This window comes from Camelus bactrianus, chromosome 19 (genome assembly GCF_048773025.1).
Source record: "Camelus bactrianus isolate YW-2024 breed Bactrian camel chromosome 19, ASM4877302v1, whole genome shotgun sequence".
NCBI classification, from domain to species: Eukaryota; Metazoa; Chordata; class Mammalia; order Artiodactyla; family Camelidae; genus Camelus; species Camelus bactrianus.
In genome coordinates, this window is record NC_133557.1 from 46618000 (window position 1) to 46638347 (window position 20348).

Sequence of the window (20348 nt, forward strand, 5' to 3'; positions counted from 1 at the left end):
TATGATGAATTTTCTGAAGCAAAGATTATTTAAATACATTTTCAATATTATTTTCCTAGTTTAAAAAAAAAAGTTGTACCCTGATTTGAATGCTGAAATGATAAGTTCCAAAGTTTACACTTTCTTTTCTATTTTTCAAGGCTTACATTTTGATACTCACATTTTGTCACAGCAGGGAGGGATGATATACAGAGTAATTGTAAAAGTGAAATCCACCACTCTGCTGGTTCTAAATCATTGCTGATGCCAGCACATTTGTTCCTATTCCTTTCAGTTATTTACAACATAATAAAGGCAAGCATCTGTTTATCAGAATTCTTTGTCTGATTTATGTATACCAAATGATATGTAAGTATGGAACGCTTGTACCTGAGTGGTGTCCTAAACTCAGATCTTAGCTGCATTATGTTATTGTTGACTTGTTAGTAATTTTGAGAGCTGGCCACTTCTATAATCTCTCTCTTGTGTTTTGAAAGCAACAATAACCAGAATTTATTGAGTGTTTACTTTATCAGGCACTGTTTTAAGTTATTCGTAGGTATTAATTCACTTAACTATCATAAGAATTCTGAGTTCGTAACTGGAGGTGAATGAAGAACACTTCCAAAATCTCCTACACAGAATCCTAATCAATGCAGTTTTGCTCTCTTCCCTGACCCCTTTCACCCTTGTGTGTGAAGCAGCATTTAAGAACTAATTGTATCATTGTGAGTCACTGGGGAGGGATGACATTTATTTTTTGACTTTAGACATACCAGGTCTACACTAGCTTGGATGAGGGATACATATTTACTGCAATTTTAGGGTTCTGGTTGTGCCAACTTTATCCTTAATTATCAAACAATTCAAGCACACATAAAATAATACAACATATAAACTTACCCGTCACCATTAACAGTTATCATATTATGTTGTTAGTATTTATCTAACTTTTTATTTAAAGGGATAGTGTTTTATGACATCAAAACCCTTTTTCTCTGATCCATTTTCCAACCTTACCACTACTTTTATTACTATATAATGTCTCACTTATATATTTATACTTTTATTATATAGGTATGAATGCATACCTGTGGGAAACAAAGGCTTTGCTCTTAAAGGGCACATGCAAAATACACATGCTTTAAAACCCAGCTCAGAGATGATAATTTGAAAAGAACCTGAGTCAGACCCACTTCCTGACCTTGGAGAGACTCCCAGAGACTGGAGGTCCTGGGATTCCTCCTGGGGACACAGATTCTTATGGTAGCATTTTGGGGTGCTTTTTCTATGACAGTGACACTGGTGCTGCTAAGTGCCTTTTTAAAGCCCCCTCTCTAGCCTATTAGCACCTGACAGAGGCTTACCTACCCAACAGCTGGTCAGTCTTGGGAACACCATTCCCAACAGCAATCAATGCCATTGCCTGGCCACAACAACCAATGGTCCAGCCTCAGCCCTGGAACTTACTGGGTCATGAACCAGCCATAGCAGGAGCCAACCCCTCTCACCAGCAACTGGAAGCCTCCACACAGGTTAGGGCCTGGCAACCAATGGGCTGAGGGCCAGCCCCATCTACCAATGTGTGACAATCAGCCGACTTAGAGGACACTCCAGATCACACAGCTCTGGGAAACAGAGAGAAGTGTGCTGCTGGGCCTCACATAAGACTCCTTTTCCTATGTAAGTCCACTTCTCCAAGATTGGGGAACATAAATGACCTACCTAATACATACAAAAAGAAAAAAATACAGACTTATGCAAAATGAGGTGAAAGAGGGATATAAAATATAAAAATAAGACCCCAGAAGAACAAGGAAAAGTGGAGATAAGCAATCTGCCTGGACAAAAGTTCAAGGTAATGATCATAAAAATGCTTATTGAACTCAGAAGAACAGAAGAACACAGTGAGAAATTTAACAAGAGTTCAAAAATATTTAAAAAATCAAGCAGAGCTGAAGAATACAATGAATAAAAAATACAAAGGAAGAAATTAACAGTAAGTTAGATGATACAGAGGAACAGATCAGCCAACTGGAAGACAGAGTAATGGAAAATACCCCAAGCTTAAACAAACAAACAAAAAATACTTTTAAAAATGAGGACAGTTTAAGATACTTCTGGGACAACATCAAGCATTCACAGTGTAGGGAATCTCAGAAGGAGAGGAGAGAGAGAAAGAGGGAGAGAACTTATTTAAAGTGATGATAGATGAAAATTTCTCCCACATGGGAAAGGAAATAGACACTCAAGACCAGGAAAAATGGAATCCCAAACTAGATCAACCCAAAGAAGCCCACAGCAAGGCATATTGTCATTAAAATGGCAAAATGTAAAGATAAAGAAAACAAATAAATCAATTTAAAAGCAGGAAGTCGAAAGCAACCAGTTATATAAAAGAGAAATTACATAAGACTCTCAATTAACTTTTTAGCAGAAATTTTGCAGGTCAGAAGGGAGTGGCATAATACATTTAAAGTGATGAAAGAAAAAAAAATATATATATATAAAACCAAGAAATTTTAAGCTTACACTTAGCCAAGTGATATATTTAAACACAAAAATGTATTTTATTGTTTTATCAAGCACATCCCATAGACAAATATTTATTTTACTTTTCTAAGAGCTGACCCAAATTTGTGTATGTGTTAATAGATATTATACACAATCAATTAGAAATTAGCAATTGGCTAAATTTTGTTGTATGCTTAGATTAAAAGGTGTATATCTGATGTTAACTCCATTTCAAAACTGCCATGGCTTTTTTAGTTCTTGAAAGGTAGAGTCTTTGACAACAATAAAAACAGTGTTAGCAAACTAACATTCATTGGGCTTTTATTATGTACCAGTTACTATTATAAATCATGCTTACATGTTTTAGGAGCTGCTACTAAGTATGAAGTGATACATTTGGTGGGTGTGGGAGTCCATGATTGGGTTAACAAATTGTAACAGACCCCAGCCACCTGTCACCTTTAAGAAGAACAAATGTGTTTAGTAACTGCTTTGCAAACAGGCGCCTGTGCATCTGCACTCCTATCTCCCTGCTGTAAAAAGCAAAGGCAATGCCTTGCTTACATAGTTGAGGTTTTAGATAGCACGCTGCTCATTGCAAAGCAATGACCCAAGCCCTCAGCTATAAACACTGGGCATGCATGCTGTTAGATAGCCTATTATCCCCAAAACAAGGAACTGGCGGGTCTGGCATCTACTTTGTAATTAACATATCTAAAGAATGTATCTTTTTCCCCTCTCCCCATGACTTCCCTTAAGATAAACTAAGCCTTTGAACTCATTGTGACTTCTACAATCTCGATCCCATCCTGTCTTTCCCTAAATTCCTGCATTCCATCACACAACTGTTAATGATTTTTTTCTTTGATTATACACAATAAATGTGGGAGCATTTGAGAGGCTCATGGAGTTGGCTCCTGATTCTTGCTCTTTTGACTTTTTCCACAGAGTCTCAAGTAATTCATTCCATCTCAGTGGGACTTCTACTGGCCAGAACCCACCATGGAGGAGGGATAATCCAGCCCTGCTTATCAAATAAATATTCTGATCAAGAGTTGGGGGCCAAAAAAGAAATCCCTGATTCCCTACATAGGAGAAAATTCTGTTGCATAGATAACAGAAAAGTCTGTTGTAACTAATTAAATTCCATCTTGGAGCATTTGAATATTTTCTTTTGTCTTATCCTTCACGTATTCCTATTTGAGGTCTATGGTTAATGTGTTTTCAGGGTATTAATACTGGCTATTGGTTAAAGACCAATGATGTATGGGTATCTTTGATAGTTAGTGGCACCAAAATCTCTTAGGGGGTGTTTCAGAGAGCTGATTCATTGATACTGTTGCCTATAGATGCAACTGGTGTTCCAGGTTTTTGTCCCATCCCAGAAAGAATTCAGAGACAAGACTTAGAGGTTAAAAAAGGTAAAGTGAGAATTTATTAAAGGATGGATAGTACACCCTCAGGGGAGAGTGGGCAGGCTCAGGGGAGCAGCTACCCTGAGTTTCTTTGACAAGTCAGTTACATAGGGTGTAAAAATGAATGGGCAGAATATTTATTGGGGAAGGAAGGGTTTGGGGTCATATTCCCTGATTATCATCCCAACTCCACCTTCCCAAAGGGAGGAGGGATTTTTGTCCTTATTTAGTCTGGATCGGAAGTGTCCTGGTGTTGGTGCATGATGGGCACTTCTGATCTGCAAGGCTAATTTTATTGAAATGAGGGCATAATGAGCAAAAGGTTACATTCGGACACTAGAAATTCCTGCCTTTTCTCACCTTTCTTTGTTCTTCTCCAGGCCACTTGTCATCCCAAAAGGCATGATCCCTTATCAGCCCCAAGGTTCCTGTTTTTCTTTCTCTGCCCAAGGATCCCTGCTGCTTACATGATGTGTGGTTTCCTGTATTTGGCCTGTGCCCCTCCTTTCTGCCCAATTCCTGCCACTTGGTCTATGTTCCCCTTTCTCTGCTCACATCTAGCTATTTGCCTGCTCTAACAATAATGTGTACCACAAGGGAACAGAATTCTTAAGAGGATAACATTTAAATGAGATGTCCAAGGACACATCTTTAATTTGTGAGGAGAAGGTTCATTTACAGCTTTATTTTCCTATTTCTAATAGAGTTGCCACTGCTTCTTATGGGCCGTGATTGCTATGCTGACATAAAGGAAAGCTAATTGTGGAAAATGCTGTAATATAAGGAAATGTCATAAGCTTATACCTTTGAACAAATTCAGTTTATTAAGCTGATCTTGAAACCATTAATTATTCCTATTCTAAATTATTTATGTTGATGTCTATATCAAAACCAGAGGCCTCAACTGTTGAAAAATAAGTGAGTCTGAGTCACAGCATATTGTTACAAACTTTGATATTAGAGCTCTCTTTTTCCTTGTCATTTATACTAATATATAGATTATAGACAATTATTTCAAGGGGAAATTCTGAAAACAGTGGCCTGGAGTAGGACTGTTTAGAAGAGTTTCATTACTACCACTAATGTTTAAATGTAATTCATGGCATTTTATCACACTAGGATATTTTAGAGATGGAAAAAAGAACTAATTTTTCTCTCCAAGAGTCTGTAATCTATTATTTAGAAATGTTTCCAAAATTTTGGTGAAGAAAAAGCCACAGGGAAGAGGATATATACTAAAAACTTCATTCGTATAATTACAGATTCATGTTTGCTATTCTTTTCTCTAAGTATATTTACCTGATTTTTTTTCTTTCTTTTCTTTTCTTTTTTTTTTTTTTTTTTTTTACTGATAATATTTTGAAACCTAGTGAAAGAATTAGACAGGTCAAGTTATGACCTGCATTTTGACTTATCATTTTAAAGACATATGTATGTAGTTTTTCAAAGGGAATTTGATAATGATTTCATGTGCATAATGACAAATATTTCAAACTAGTTTGCTTATTTTTATTTTTTCTATAAATGCATTTTAGATGTATAGTAGAATCTTATTATAAGATAGCCTCTTAAAGGAATTTGGCTGTGGTGGTGTGATGTGTGTAGAAATCAGCTGAAGAGTTTCTTAATAATGAAGATTTCCAGAGATTCACTCCTGGAGATTCTGATTCACCAAGTCTGAGATGAATCTTAGGAACATACATTTTTAACAATCTCATCACATGGTTATGGTACTTTGAAAAACATGATTTAATGAGACAAATTATTTACTCTTTTTGAATCTTCTCTTCTAATCTCAAGTAGAAACAATGTTAAGAAGATATTTGAAAATTGGGTGATAATAAGAAATTTGTTCATCTGAAGCTTTATGTGATGATGACAAAGAGGAACAAAAGGAACTAAGAAGACACAGAAAGACTAGATCAGAATTCTGTTGGAGTAACATAAAGGCCAAATTATAAATAAGATACAAGCCAATGTCTGAGTATGTTGAACACTCTAGAAGTTGTAAAGCAGGTGAATCTGGGAAATTTAGGAAACCAAGTCACAAATACGGTTCACATGGAAGAACATTTATCTTCATGAAGTTATAATGGTAACAATTTCTTAAATGCCTTCTGAAGGAAATACAACAGCCAGAAGAGAAAAATGTATTGTGACTCAAAGCCCAAAAAGAAAAAGAAAAAGAAAGGAACAAAGAAGAAATACCAAATCAACTGGAAAACTAAGTTCAAAATGTCAAAAAGCACACATCTTTCAATAATTACTGTAAATGTCAATGAACTGAATGCTCCAATCAAAAGACACAGAGAGGCAGACTGGACAATAAAACAAGAACCTACAATATGCTGCATCAAGAGACCCATTTTAGGCAGAACGATGCACATAGATTGAAAGTGAGAAGATGGAAAAAGACATTTCACTCAAATGGAAATGACAAGAAAGTAGGAGTAACAATATTGATTTGAGACAAAATAGACTTTAAAAAAAGGGCCATAAAGAAAGATAAGGAAGGACACTCTGTAATGATCAAATGAGCAATACAAGATGAGGATATTACACTCGTTAACACATACAAATCCAATATAGGAGAACCTACACACATAAAGCAAATACTAACAGATATAAAGGGAGAAATTGATAGGAACACAATCATAGTAGGAGACTTTAACACCTCATTAACATCATTGGACAGATCTTCCAGACAGAAAATCAATAAGGCAATGGAGAAACTAAATGACACAATAAAACAATTGGGCTTGGTTGATATTTTCAGAACATTATATCCACAAAAAATAGAATATACATTCTTTTCAAGGGCACATGGAAGATTCTCTAGGATAGATCATGTATTCAGGCACAAAAGAAGCCTCAACAAATTCAAGAAGATAGAAATTATTTCAAACTTCTTTTCTGACCACAAAACCATGAAACTAGAAATCCACCACAGAAAAATAAAGGAGAAAAAAAATGACAACATGGAGATTAAACAACATGCTACCAAAAAAAAAAAAAAAAAAAAAAAAAAGTTAATGATGAAATCAAAATCTAGGGGGTGAAGCAAAAGCAGTCCTAAGAGGGAAGTTCATAGCGATACAAGCCTTCTTCAATAAAGAACAATCTCAAATAAACAACTTAACCTACTATCTAAAAGAATTAGAAAAAGAAGAGCAAAGTCAAAAGTCAGCAGAAGGTAGGAAATAATAAAGATTAGGGAGATAAATAAAATAGAGATTTTTTAAATAGAAAAATCAATCAAACCAAGAGCTGTTTTTTTTGAAAGGGTAAAATTGACAAACTTCTCTGGCCAGGCTTACCAAGAAGAAAAGAGAGAGAACACAAATAAACAAATTAAGAAAGAAAAATGTAGAAATTACAACCAATACCACAAAAATACAAAATATCATAAGAGAATACTATGAACAACTATATGGAAACAAAGTGGATGACTAGAAGAAATGGACAAGTATTTGGAAACACACAGTCCATGAAGACTGAATCAAGAAGAAATAGACCACTTGAACACACTGATCACTAGAAATGAAATAAAGTTAGTAATAAAAAACCTCCCTGCAAGCAAAAGTCCAGGACCAGATGGCTTCACAGGGGAATCTACCAAACATACAAAGAAGAACTCATACCGGTTCTTCTCAAACTCTTTCAAAAGATTGAAAAGGAAGGAGTCCTCTCAAACTCATTCTATGAAGCTACCATCACCCTGATACCAAAACCAGAAACCAGACAAAGATATGATCAAAAAAGAAAATTACAGGTCAATATCACTGATGAACATAGATGCAAAGATCCTTAACAAAATATTAGCAAACATAATTCAACAGCACATAAAAAATATCATACACCATGATCAAGTTGGATTTATCCCAGGGACACAAGGATAGTTCAACATATGCAAATTAATGTGATACACCACGTCCAAAAAAGAAAGAACCAAAACCACATGATAATCTCAATAGATGCAGAAAAAGCACTTGATAAAATTCAATACCCACTTATGATAAAAAACTTACCAAAGTGGGTATAGAGGGAACATATCTCAACATCATAAAAGCTATTCATGACAAACCTACAGCCAATATAGTACTCAATGGTGAAAAACTGAAAACCTTCCCACTAAAATCTGGGACAAAAGAAGGATGCCCACCCTCACCACTTCTAGTTAACATAGTCTTGGGGAGGAGGTTATAGCTCAGTGATAGAGCACATGCTTAGCATGCACAAGGTCCTGGGTTCAATTCGGGGTACCTTCTCTAAAAATAATAATTAAATATACCTAATTACCTCCCCTTCCCCAAATAAATAAATAAATAAAGTAAACATAGTCTTAGAAGTCCTAGCCACAGTAATCAGGCAAGGTAAAAAGAAATAAAATAGATCCAAACTGGAAAAGAAGACGTAAAATTCTCACTATATGCAGATGACATACTATATACAGAAAACACTAAAAACTCCACAAAAAACTACTAGAGCTAATAAAAAAAATTGACAATGTAGCAGGATACAAGATTAACATAAAAAATCACTTACATTTCTTTACACTAACAATGAATCAACAGAAGAAAATAAAGAAACAATCCCTTTTAAAATTGAATCCATAACAATAAAGAATTTAGGAATAAATCTGACCAAGGAGCTGAAAGACTTATACATGGAAAACTACAAAGCATTGATTAAGGAAATTAAAGAAGACTTATAGAAATGGAAAGAATTATGACCATTCTGACTGGTGTGAGGTGACAGCTCATACAACTTAATAACCAAAACCCCAAACAACCCAATCGAAAAATGGGCAGAAGACCTAAACAAGAAATTCTCCAATAAAGACATACACATGGCCAATAGGCATATGAAAAAAAAATGCTCAGTATCCTAATTATCAGAGAAATGCAAATCAAAATTGCAATGAAATATCACCTCACATCAGTCAGAATTGCTGTCATTCAAAAGTCTACAAATGATAAATGCTGGAGAGGCTGTGGAGAAAAGGGAACCCTCCTACACTGTTGGTGGGAATGTATTCTGCTGCAGCCATTATGGAAAACAGTATGGATATTCCTCAGAAAACTAAAAATGGACTCACCATGTGATCCAGAAATCCCTCTTCTGGGTTATGTATCTGGAAGTAACTCTAATATGAAAAGATACATGCACTGCAATGTTCATAGCAGCACTATTTATAATAGTCAAGACATGGAAATAACATAAATGTCCACTGATAGATGACTGGATAAAGAAGTTGTGATATATTTATATAATGAAATGCTACTCAGCCATAAAAAAGAATAAAATAATGCCATTTGCAGCAACATGGATGGACCTAGAGATCATTATTGTAAGTGAAGTAAGCCAGAAGGAGAAAGAAAAATACCATATGATGTCACTCATATGTGGAATCGAAGAAGAGGAAGAAGAAGAAGAAGAAAGAAGAAGGAAGAAGAAGAAGGAGGAGGAGGAGGAGGAGGAGGAGGAGGAGGAGGAGGAGGAGGAGGAGGAGGAGGAGGAGGAGGAGGAGGAGGAGGAGGAGGAGGAGGAGGAGGAGGAGGAGGAGGAGGAGGAGGAGGAGGAGGAGGAGAAGAAGAAGAAGAAGAAGAAGAAGAAGAAGAAGAAGAAGAAGAAGAAGAAGAAGAAGAAGAAGAAGAAGAAGAAGAAGAAGAAGAAGAAGAAGAAGAAGAAGAAATAGAAGAAGAAGAAGAAAGAGGGCATTAATGAACTCATCTGCAAAACAGAAACAGACTTACAGACATAGTAAACAATCTCATGGTTACTGGAGAATGGGGACGGGAAAGGATAAATTTGGGAGTTTTAAGATTTACAAATGTTAGCCATTATATATAAAAATATATTTTAAAAAAATTCTGTATAGCACAGTCAACTATGTTCAGTATCTTGTAATAACCTTTAATGAAAAAAATGAAAACAAATATATGTACGTATATGCATGACTGGGACATTGTGCTGTACACCAGAAATTGACACGTTGTAATTAATGTACTTCAATAAAAAAAAGAACACTTTTACATTCATGTTCATCAAGGAAAAAAATAAATAAAAATAAAACTCACTTGCAAATGGAAAAAAAGAGTCAAATTCCTCTGAATACACATCACTTTTTTAAAAAACTTTTTTCACCCTATCAATATTTTTATAAAAATGTATACAATTATTCTCCCTGTAAATTATTTCTTTTTATTTAATCACATTTAAAAAGTGCTTATTATATCTAGGAATTTTAGAAATGCTAACATATTTCACTCTTGCAGCTCCCTGCGTGTTAGGTACTTCTATTATCCTTGTTTTTGAGATGAAGAAACTCAGGCACAGTATTAGACACAGTGTGTCTAAACTCACAGCTATAAATCTGGGGTTAAGCCCCAAGAGCTTTGGTTCCAGGATCCACACTTTCAACTACAATATTATCCTGCCTCTCTATTCTTGACAATACAGTAGTTCTCAGTAGTAACAAATGTTCACTGAAGAAAATGGTGTTTAATGGATAATACTTATGCTAAACAAGGTAGGCATGGCTATGTAAATGCTCTGATCAATGACATGTGAACAGAACTGGCAATGTCACTTCTGGGCATAAATATTTAAGAATTTGTTTTCAGTTCTACACTCTCATTAGTTTCCGTGATGAGCTAGGAAGCATGTGTTCATAGGAAGTACCATAAGAGCAAAGTAGCTCAGAATACTGAACCAAGACATCGAGTACAGTTGCCCTGGAAAGCTACCCAGGAGAATTTATATGAGCAAGATATGAACATTTGGGGTAGTAAGCCACTGATCTTCTTGTAGCATAGTACAGCCTAGTGATTCTCAACCAGGAGTGATTTTGACACACAGAAGGTATCTGACAGTGTCTAGAGACAGTTTAAATTGCCACAGCTTGGGAGAGGGTTAAAATTGACATGTAATGGGCAAAGGCCAGGGATGCTGCCAAACCTTGTACATCGCACAGTACAGACTCCACAACAAAGAATTATTGTGTCCAAATAGTGCTGAGACTGAGAAACCCTAACATAGCCGATTCTAATCATGTTATTGCTTCACAGTCAGCATGAGAGTGCATGAAGCAGTTACAATAAACTCACCTGTGATAATCTGTTACACTAGAATAAAACTGTACCTTAAGCTACACATCCCTTTTTCTCCTCTAAGTGGCAACCAAGTGCAGCTTACCCATATAATTTCCACAAAAGTTTGTATCATAAATCATTCTTCATCTCTACTCAGAAAATTCCTACATATGTACTTTCCTTTCAAAATCTTCTGAATTTGTTTTTAAAAACACTCTTATAAGACCTTGCACAAATGCAAATTACCAGTCACTAGTACAAACATACTAGGTTAAGCGAAGTTGGAAGCCATTGGAGACAGACACATTTTCCTCTTGTGACTGACTTCAATTGTAATTAGGCATGTAAACCATCTGTGCTGGGAAAATTAATTTTTCAAAGAAACCTAGCCTATGCTCTCTGGCACCTGGCGTTTGGTTTGTTCTTGTTTCCATTGTTTCTGAAAAAGTTGCATAATACCCGAGTTGAGGAAGCCAATGGCTCACTGAAAAATGGAAAGAACCTAGCCACTCTCTGTGAGACCAACCCGAAGGAAGTAGTCTTGATTTAGCACCTATTGAATTACATCTGTAGGATGGCTGTGAAACTGCTTCTACAGCTTAGAAGAGTTAAAGGTCCAGGATTTTCATGTATCAAGAAAAGGACTTGCAGAGAAAAATAAGAGCCACCAGGGAAAGAATGAGGACACTGGTGCCGAAGACCCATTCAAAGAGAGGTGACGGGGCAGTGGACTCACTTCCCCAGCAGCTGCAGGAACTGGAGGCCACTTTTCTGAGAAAACGGTACCCGGACATGTCCATGCATGAAGAAATCGCAGTGTGGACCAACATTACGGAAGCTCGAGTCCAGATTTGGTTCAAGAATTGAGGGGCCAAATGGAGAAATTGACAGTGCAACCCGAAGTCTAGGCTGTGCAAGAATGGCTTTGGGCCGCAGTTGAACGGGCTTTCGCAGCCCTACGACGACATGTTCCCGGGCTATTCATACAACCCCTGGGCCACCAAGGGCCTCACGTCGGCCTCCCAGCCCACAAAGAGCTTCCCTTTCTTCAGCTCTATGAACATCCAGCCCCTGTCATCGCGGGGCACGCTATCCCCGCCCATCTCCATCTCATCCATGAGCATGTCATCCAGCCTAGTGCCTTCAGCAGCGATGGTCTTCCCAGGCTCCAGCCTCAACAGCCTGAGTAACTTGAACAACCTGAGCAGCCCCGTCGCTGGATTCCGCGGTGCTGATGTCCTCTCTCCTAACGCGCCGCCGACTCCTCCGGACGTTTATAGGGACACGTGTAACTAGCGCCTGTCCAGCCTGAGACTGAAAGCAAAGCAGCGGTCCAGCTTGGGCCCCGCCAGCATGCAGAGCCTGGTGTCCAGCCTGGTGCTCGCCAGCACAGCCTGCACCGGCCCCTGGGAGCCACACCTGCTGTGCCCGGACCCTAGGGCCCCACAGGAGGGGGCAGATCTACTCTGGAAAGTTTAGGGGTTACCCTAGAAGGTCGTGCGCGCTAAAGAAAGGGAGAGAAAGAGAAGACAGAAAAGGAAACTACCGAATTAAAGAAAGCTCTTTTGATTTCAAAGGAATCTCCACAAATTTGACGTCTTTCACTAAAAGTATTTCCACCAGTTGCAAGGACATACGCAAATGTTTGACTGGATATGACATTTTAACATTACTATAAGCTTGTTATTTTTTAAGTTTAGCATTGTTAACATTAAAAAGACTGAAAGGATGTATATATATATCAAAATGTCAAACTAATTTTATAAAAAAGCAGTTGTTAGTAATACCACAACAGTGTTTTTAGAGTTTAGGGTTTAAAATAAAATATGTTATATAAGAAGCAATTAGGATTTTTTGCTTGCGAGCAAAGGAATGTATATACTAAATGCCACACTGCATGTTTCTAACACACTATTATTATTAAAAAAAAGTGTGAATATCAGTTTTAGAATAGTTTCTCTTGTGGATGAAATGGTGTTTATGAAACTGCTATGCACAACCTATCCTGTGTATAACATTTCGTACAATATTATTGCTTTACTTTTCGGCCAATATGAAAAAATGCGGTTTATTTTATGGGAGTAAAATATACTACACACAAAAAAACCAAAAACCAAAAACCAAAAAAAGAAAAAACCCAAAAAAGGACTTGATATGTTTTTCTGTTAAGGATCAAGTAATAAATACTTTAGATTTTGTGAACTGCACAGATTCTGCTGAAAGTATTCAACTCTGCCATTTTAGTGCAAAAGCAGCCATAGAAAATTGGTAAACTAATGGCTGTGAATGAGATCCAATACAACTTTATTTACAAAATCTGTGGAGTCTAGATTTGGCCTGAGTGGTCGTTTGCTGACTCGTGTTCTAGAGGATACTACCATCCTAGAGGTGACCATCAGCCTGAACTTCCTGACCTCCCCCAAGTCAAAGCTGAATATGGGAAAAATAAATGACCAAATATTCCTCTGGTTTCTGTTATGTGCCAGGAACTGTGCCAGGGGTGCTACTAACCATCCTGCAGTGCAGGCACAGGGCTCCGTGACAAAGACTTAGCTGGGCCATGATGTCAGTGTTGCTGAGGATGAGCTCCTCCCTACTCCTTGCTGGAGAATATGGTCCCAAACCTGGCAGTGTCAGTGTCAACTGAACGTGTGTTAGAAATGGAGACTCTCAGGCTCCACCCAAGACCTCCTGAATTAGCACCTGCATTTTAACAAGCCCCATAGATGAATGTCTATACACATTGAAGTTTGATGCACACTGGTCCAGCCCAGCATAAGTAAAACAAACCCCTTAAAGACAGGCACATTATTAGGAAAATTAGCATTAGAATGGTTAAAAACCTGCTCACCTGGTAAAGGTTTGAGAAAGAACTTGAAGCCATCTTTCTAATTCAGAAGATACACTCTGTCTGCTGTACCAAATTAGCTCTGTGATCAATATCTAAACAAAAAGTCTTTTAATCACTGAAATTTTCACTAGTGTTAAAATAGTATACACCTGAGATTTCATGCATAATTTTATATATGTATTCAATAACTTTACATATATTAATGGACACCTACCGTATGTGCCATTTTCTATTCCAATAACAATAAATGACAGATCTTGTTCTCATGGGGAAAATACCCTTGATATTTCAGAAATCAATGATCGTTATTTGTATAATGACTGACTGTATAATCTTAAGTGCTGCCCATTACAAAGAAGTGGAAAAATCAAAGTTAGAGTCAGATAGATTCAAATTCAAATCCTAACATAGTGGCACTGATCAATGCATTTAACTCCTCTGGGTTGGGGCTACTCATCATAGACTATTATTTTAAAGACCCAATTAGAGAATAGTGATCAGATATCTCTTTCTGAATGTCCTCATGTGGACTGAATTGCCTGCTCCTGGAGGAAAATAATGATTTAAAAGACTCAACTCATAGTAAAGGAGCAACTTCTCCCCAAGAGTTTTATTTTAAAAGATAATGCTCTACCTGTCCCCTCCCCTAACCAGCCCTGTCCAGGGGAAAGTACAATGGGGAACCCTTATGTCTAAGGGATGACTTTGTCATGCAAGAATGTTTTTTGAAATCACCATCTACCTTACAGCAGTGCTTGACACACTGAGATGCAGTTCACAATGACACAAGATACATTCTGGAGAACAGGCATTAGTGGGAACTTTTATAAAGCCAGCATTAACAAAAAGAAGAGGCAAATCACTTCTTGTATCTCTGTATAGCTGGGGAGATAAATTCTAGAACCAGAGTATTCTGTTGCTCATGCTGTGGGTTGTTTCAGGAAGGGGAGAAATTTTGCTTCTATGTAGCTCTGTTCTCATGGAACAAATCTGAAGGTAACTTTGCCAGTGAAGAAAAAACTGGGGTACTTGGACACCAGCAGTCTGTGTTTAGATGCCAGCTTTTTGCAAGAACTGTATAGGAAAGCCAAATTCAGGAGACCCCTAGGCCTGGAGAATATTGAAGCTTTAGCCAGAGCAAGTGATTGGTCCTATGAAAAGTTCAGTACAAGTGTGGCCCCCTCCAGCCAGATGTGTGGGGGTGTTCAGACCCCTGATACCTCATTGCCTAGGATCTTTAAGTTAGTTACCAGAGGTAATTTAGAGAATTAAATTTGTTGCATCACAGACATAATTTCAAGCATCAGATGCATGGCATCTGAGCCAATGTTGTACAAGATACCTTCAAAAATCTTACACCACCACCGAATAAGCAAGTATTTCTTTCACTGCCACACACAGCCTTCAGGCTGTCTGTGTACAAGAAGCTGTAATCTGAACAAGGGCCACTTATGAGTCCACTCAGTTACTACCGTTCACTTTAGAAAAATACAGTGAGGGAGTGTTTATTTACTTACTCATTCACTTATAAACCAAATATCTTCCCAGATATTTACAATGTCATGCATGGAAATAGCCACTGGGGATACAAAGGTAGACAAAACATCTCTGATTATTAAGTAAAAAAGTTTAACATGCATGGCATATATATCTGGAGGTCAAAATGAACATGAATTAAAGTATTGTTTAAAAATCAGTAGACCTTAGACCCCATCAAAGAACATAAGCATTAGTATATATTAAAATTTTATAGCATATTTGGCTGTTTAAATTAAGTTTCAGTGGTATATGGTGGCCCTAAAACTAGATAGAACAGCATATACCTATTTAGTGCTCTTTCTATCCATCTCTTCAAGGAATGTGTAATACATTTTATTAAATCAGTCCTAAATATCTTGATTACTGATTATGTTTTCAGTAGTGCCATATTTTGAGTTAGTTTTCAGTTTTGTATTACCAGAATTCTACTAATATATAAGACTTTCTGGTAGAATAAATGGTATCATTTTTTAAGGGTCAACAATGAATTCAGTTGCCCAGTAAACAAAACTATTACCAGTTGTCCCGTTCTCTTTTTAGAGACCTCACTGGAAGTCCTTCAGCTCTACATTAGGGTCAGCCTGTGGACTGAGGCCATATATTCCATATGGAACAGCAGGCGACATTCAGCTCTATTGAAATCAGGACCCATATAGTTCAGGCTCAAAGTACTTCTTTGGTTGAAAAAAAATAGTCCATTGATTAAAACATAAGTTTGAAAACAATATAATTCTTTGCACATGTTACTGAAACATAGTGAAGGGGATATGCAGTCCTCATTTGAAAATCTCATTCTTTTTGCATTTATTTTTTTTATTCCTGGTGCCTCTTTCTTCATGACTTCCCCCCACCCCCCGAAAAAAATAGTCCTAGCTAGCTCTAGGCCATGTACATCTTAACTTTATATTGCTCTCTCTCTCTTTTTTACTACTCTACTATAATTTTATTTCCCTTTCCCTACTTTCTCAATGTTTTGTACCTCTCTGTTTAAAAGGAAAATAAAAGATACAGTTAGCAATGATAGAAAATGACTGGATGGGAGTAGGGTTAGGGGGAAGGATAAAGGAGGCAAATTTGAGCCTAGTCTGGATGTCAGAGGAAGAAAGACGGGGGCCACTCATGGATACTACTGGTCCATAACAGAACATGTATTTTTAAAGGCTTTTAGAAATTTTTGCATTTGACTAAGGATTTTAGAAATAGCATTGGACAAATGTTTGATAGCATTTAAAATTTACAGGTCTGGCTGAATGACTAATAAAAGTCTGTAAATTTTTCTCAGTTCACTGCTGGTTGGTTTGAAATTTTCCCAGTTCAAATTAAATGATTGTTACTCTGACTTTTGCTATCATCAGACTTTCTACCACCAAAGCTTCAGGGTACTTATTTAGATGAGGGGGAAAACCCTGCAAAATGGAGCAAGGAATAGCTACACAACAGGTTTGCCTTGAGCGACAATGCAGAAATGGTCTGGTCACCAGGGCAGGCTACACTGAATCAGCCTCAGAGGGTCATCGTTCCTAAAACCTGGCAAACTGGTTACCTACTATGTTCATTCTCCAGCGTATAACAGCATTGCAGTGGCCTAGGACTATCATGATTTCATTGACCAGGTGGTAGTTTATCATTGGGGGATGTTTGTACTTAGCTGTAAAATCTTTGTGAAGCTTAGTACACAGCTCTTCCAGTAGACATACACACACAGAGACATACTTTCTGGGTTCAGAAGGTTGTCCAGGCTCAGGCCCATATTCTACCAAGAGTGACCTCTTTTTCCTTCCTATGCCTCCTGGTACTTAGTCTTGATAAAGATCCTCCCTCTTTCAATCCAGAATCTACCATATTATTTTGTGTTGGGCTATATAACACTTCTTGATCAGGAAAACACCATATTTCTGTTGTATGAAATATCCTGCATACGTATCTGTCACTCTTATCCTAAATTCTCAATATTAATCCATCTTTGAATTATTGGGGATTATCTCAATTTCTTGGGCAACAGTAGGTACTTTACAAATACTGACTGAACTGAGCAGAACTGAATTTCAAAGAAGAGTCCATGGATACTTTTTCTTCCATCCTGGCTAATAAAAAATAGGAATAGATTTTTAGTATTCTTTCTAATAATTTGTAGAATTTGTGGAGGAGCAGGTACATATGCAGTAGACTATAATCAAAGTGACAAGCACTGAAATACAGATTTGAAACTATAAACCATGTTCACTGCTCTGAGAGTAGAGAATGATTCACATTGGGAAGCAGAAGATGTAAGAATGTTTTATGATGAAAAGGAGACTTGCAATGGGCCTTGAAGCCCCAGCTGACCTTTGTCAGGCTGAGAGGGCAGGCGGTGGAGGTGGGATGTGTAGGAAGAGAGTGTTTGAGAGAGGAGGTGGTTTGAGGGGCATGAACACATTAATGAATATACTGTGAGGTGATAATAACAATCCCAGAGCGCTTCTGTTTGAATTGAATAAGATGATGCACCCTGAATAATTCACAGCAACCAGGGCAGAACAGGGGTTGGTAATTGTTGAATGAGTCTATGTGTTAAATCACAAGTTTTGCTTTCTCCCCCCTATACTCCTCCTCTCTATCCTGGTGGTAATTTTTCAGTATTTAATGAAGGACCAGTGTTGTTCCCTATATACCCAGCTTTTAAAACCCTGTCAAGTTGAATCCTGTTAAAACTAGAAAATGTGTGGCAAATCACAAAGGCTACTCTTAAATAATACAGGGTTTGAACCATGGGGCTGAATTGGAATTTAACTCCTTGTTAAAAACTACAGCATTGGAATATCTGGGATTTCAGCAAAAAGGAAGAGTCCATCTTGTAGGCAAAAATAGATTTAACAATAAGACAGATTTGGGGAGAAAAGTTTTATTAGTAAGTATAAGTTGACCCTGAAGAAGTTTTTTTTTCAGGCTAGATACTTAAATTGCATTATTTAAATGTCTCTAATAAGAGAAAATTTATTTTAGTCTTTAGCTTCTTAACCTTTGAATTTTAAGGGATAAAGCACAGTGAAGTTTAGAGACAGGGCATTCTTGTTCAGGCGTTTCATTTACCATATGCTGTCCCCATGCATGTCTCAGTCTTACTGAGGTAATTGAATCCTCAGTGAAGAGAGAGACTTTGTATAGTTCTCTCTGATCCTTGCCATCTAAACTTATGCATCAGAATGAAAAGATTACGCAGCTAGTGGCATCACTCAGCTTTCTTAATTCTGATGCCTTTAAAGGCCCAGGGTACATGCTGTAGTAGAGTTCATCTCTTTTCAGTCAGTTTACGTAATTCTACTCAGTGTCCTTGGAAAATAAAGTGCCTTTTTTATGTGGATTTAAATATGCATTCAGAATAGAAAATTGCATGTGTGCTCTGTGGGAATAAATACTGTCCTGCAGTTCAGTGCATTTCTTTGTTACTCTGCTCCCCACGTAAGTACAAACATTCATTTGATTTTAAAAATGTCCCTCCATAAATGGCTTTTTTACCTGTAGTGTAGACACAGGCAAGAACTGAAGAAAAAGAATTCTCCACAAAACATTGTTTATTCAGAGGCAGTAAGGTATACAGCTAGTTTGTTCTCATTGTTGTTGTTAACCAAGCTGACTTACGAGAATTTTCTTTTTATTCCAGCTCCATGAACCTCATGGAAATACTTCGCTTGGTGCACAGAAAAATTCTGGTTTCGTACTTGAAAGAATTTTATCAAATATTTATAAACAAATATAGTTATTCTTGCTGTATGGGCACAGATCATTAACACACACACACACACTTTTACTCCTCACACATCCTGATCTAGCACCAAAAGCTATTTCACATGAATTATCCCAGAGGACATCTGTTTGTGCAATAACCTTTGCACAAGCTCCTTTCAAATTAATGATAAGTATATACTTTATAGCTACAGGCATACCCCCCAATATAAAATAAAATAGAATTAAATTAAATTAAGTTATATTAATAAGTGCATACCTGTCAGGTATTTTCTAATTAACCACCTTGATATAGTCACCTGGTTAAAAATTAGTTAATGAGAGAGCAAGGCCGTTCCAAGTTTATGCATGAGTGAAACCTAACAAATTCAGTTGTTGATGAAATGAATGGTTGATAATATGAGAAAACAGTGATATTTGAATAAGACTAAAGACATCAAAAATACTTGAATATGTGTACATGTAGCTTATGTTATTGTCACCTACTCACATCCTCTAGGTCATCAGTTCTTCAAATCCAGTCTCAAGACCCCAGGCTCGGCATCAGGTAGGAATTTATGAAAATGCAAGTCCTCGGACTCCACCAGAGACCTACTGAATAAGAAGCTCTGGATGCGGGCCCTGCCATCTACTGTGGTTCCCTCAGTAGCTCTGAGGTGCTCTAACATCTGAAAGCCACTGCTTTAGCCCATAGAGAGCACTGAGTAGAGCTCCCATACAAAGCAGCCATTCAGAGGACTTTCTGTGATCACCTCTTTGACAATTACTTGAACCCAAATCCCTGCTTAGCATCTGTTTTTGGGGCAACCCAAATTAAGACAATGAGCTTACATATGTCAACACACACACACACACACACACAGTCTAGTCCTAACAACATGGTCTCACAGCAGACGTTACTTTGAATTAAAATATGTTTTCACATTTGTTTTCCTTATTTGAATAAGGAGTGAGTCTTTTAAGGGCAGAGGATAGCAGGTGTAATATTTTTTAAAATATCTGCTGGGCCTAGAGAAGTGTCTGGCAAATAGTAGTTGTTCAAGGACTTTTTGTGAAATAAATGTATAAATGGATGAAGTTGATGATTTTAAAAATATTTGTATTAATATTGATGATAAGAAGTATATCAAAAGTTATAGCTGAGTCAAGAAATGCTTAGAGTTGCTGGCACACAGCTGTGAAGCCCCAAGTTAGTTATGCACAGCCTAATAAGGAACATATATAATCATAGTG

The 20348-nt window shown here is 37.2% G+C and overlaps 1 pseudogene; it reads left to right on the forward strand.

Moving 5' to 3' along the window:
- The first annotated feature begins 1421 nt into the window (after positions 1-1421).
- On the forward strand, positions 1422-12481 carry LOC105082495 (pituitary homeobox 2 pseudogene; annotated as a pseudogene).
- The last annotated feature ends 7867 nt before the right edge of the window (positions 12482-20348 follow it).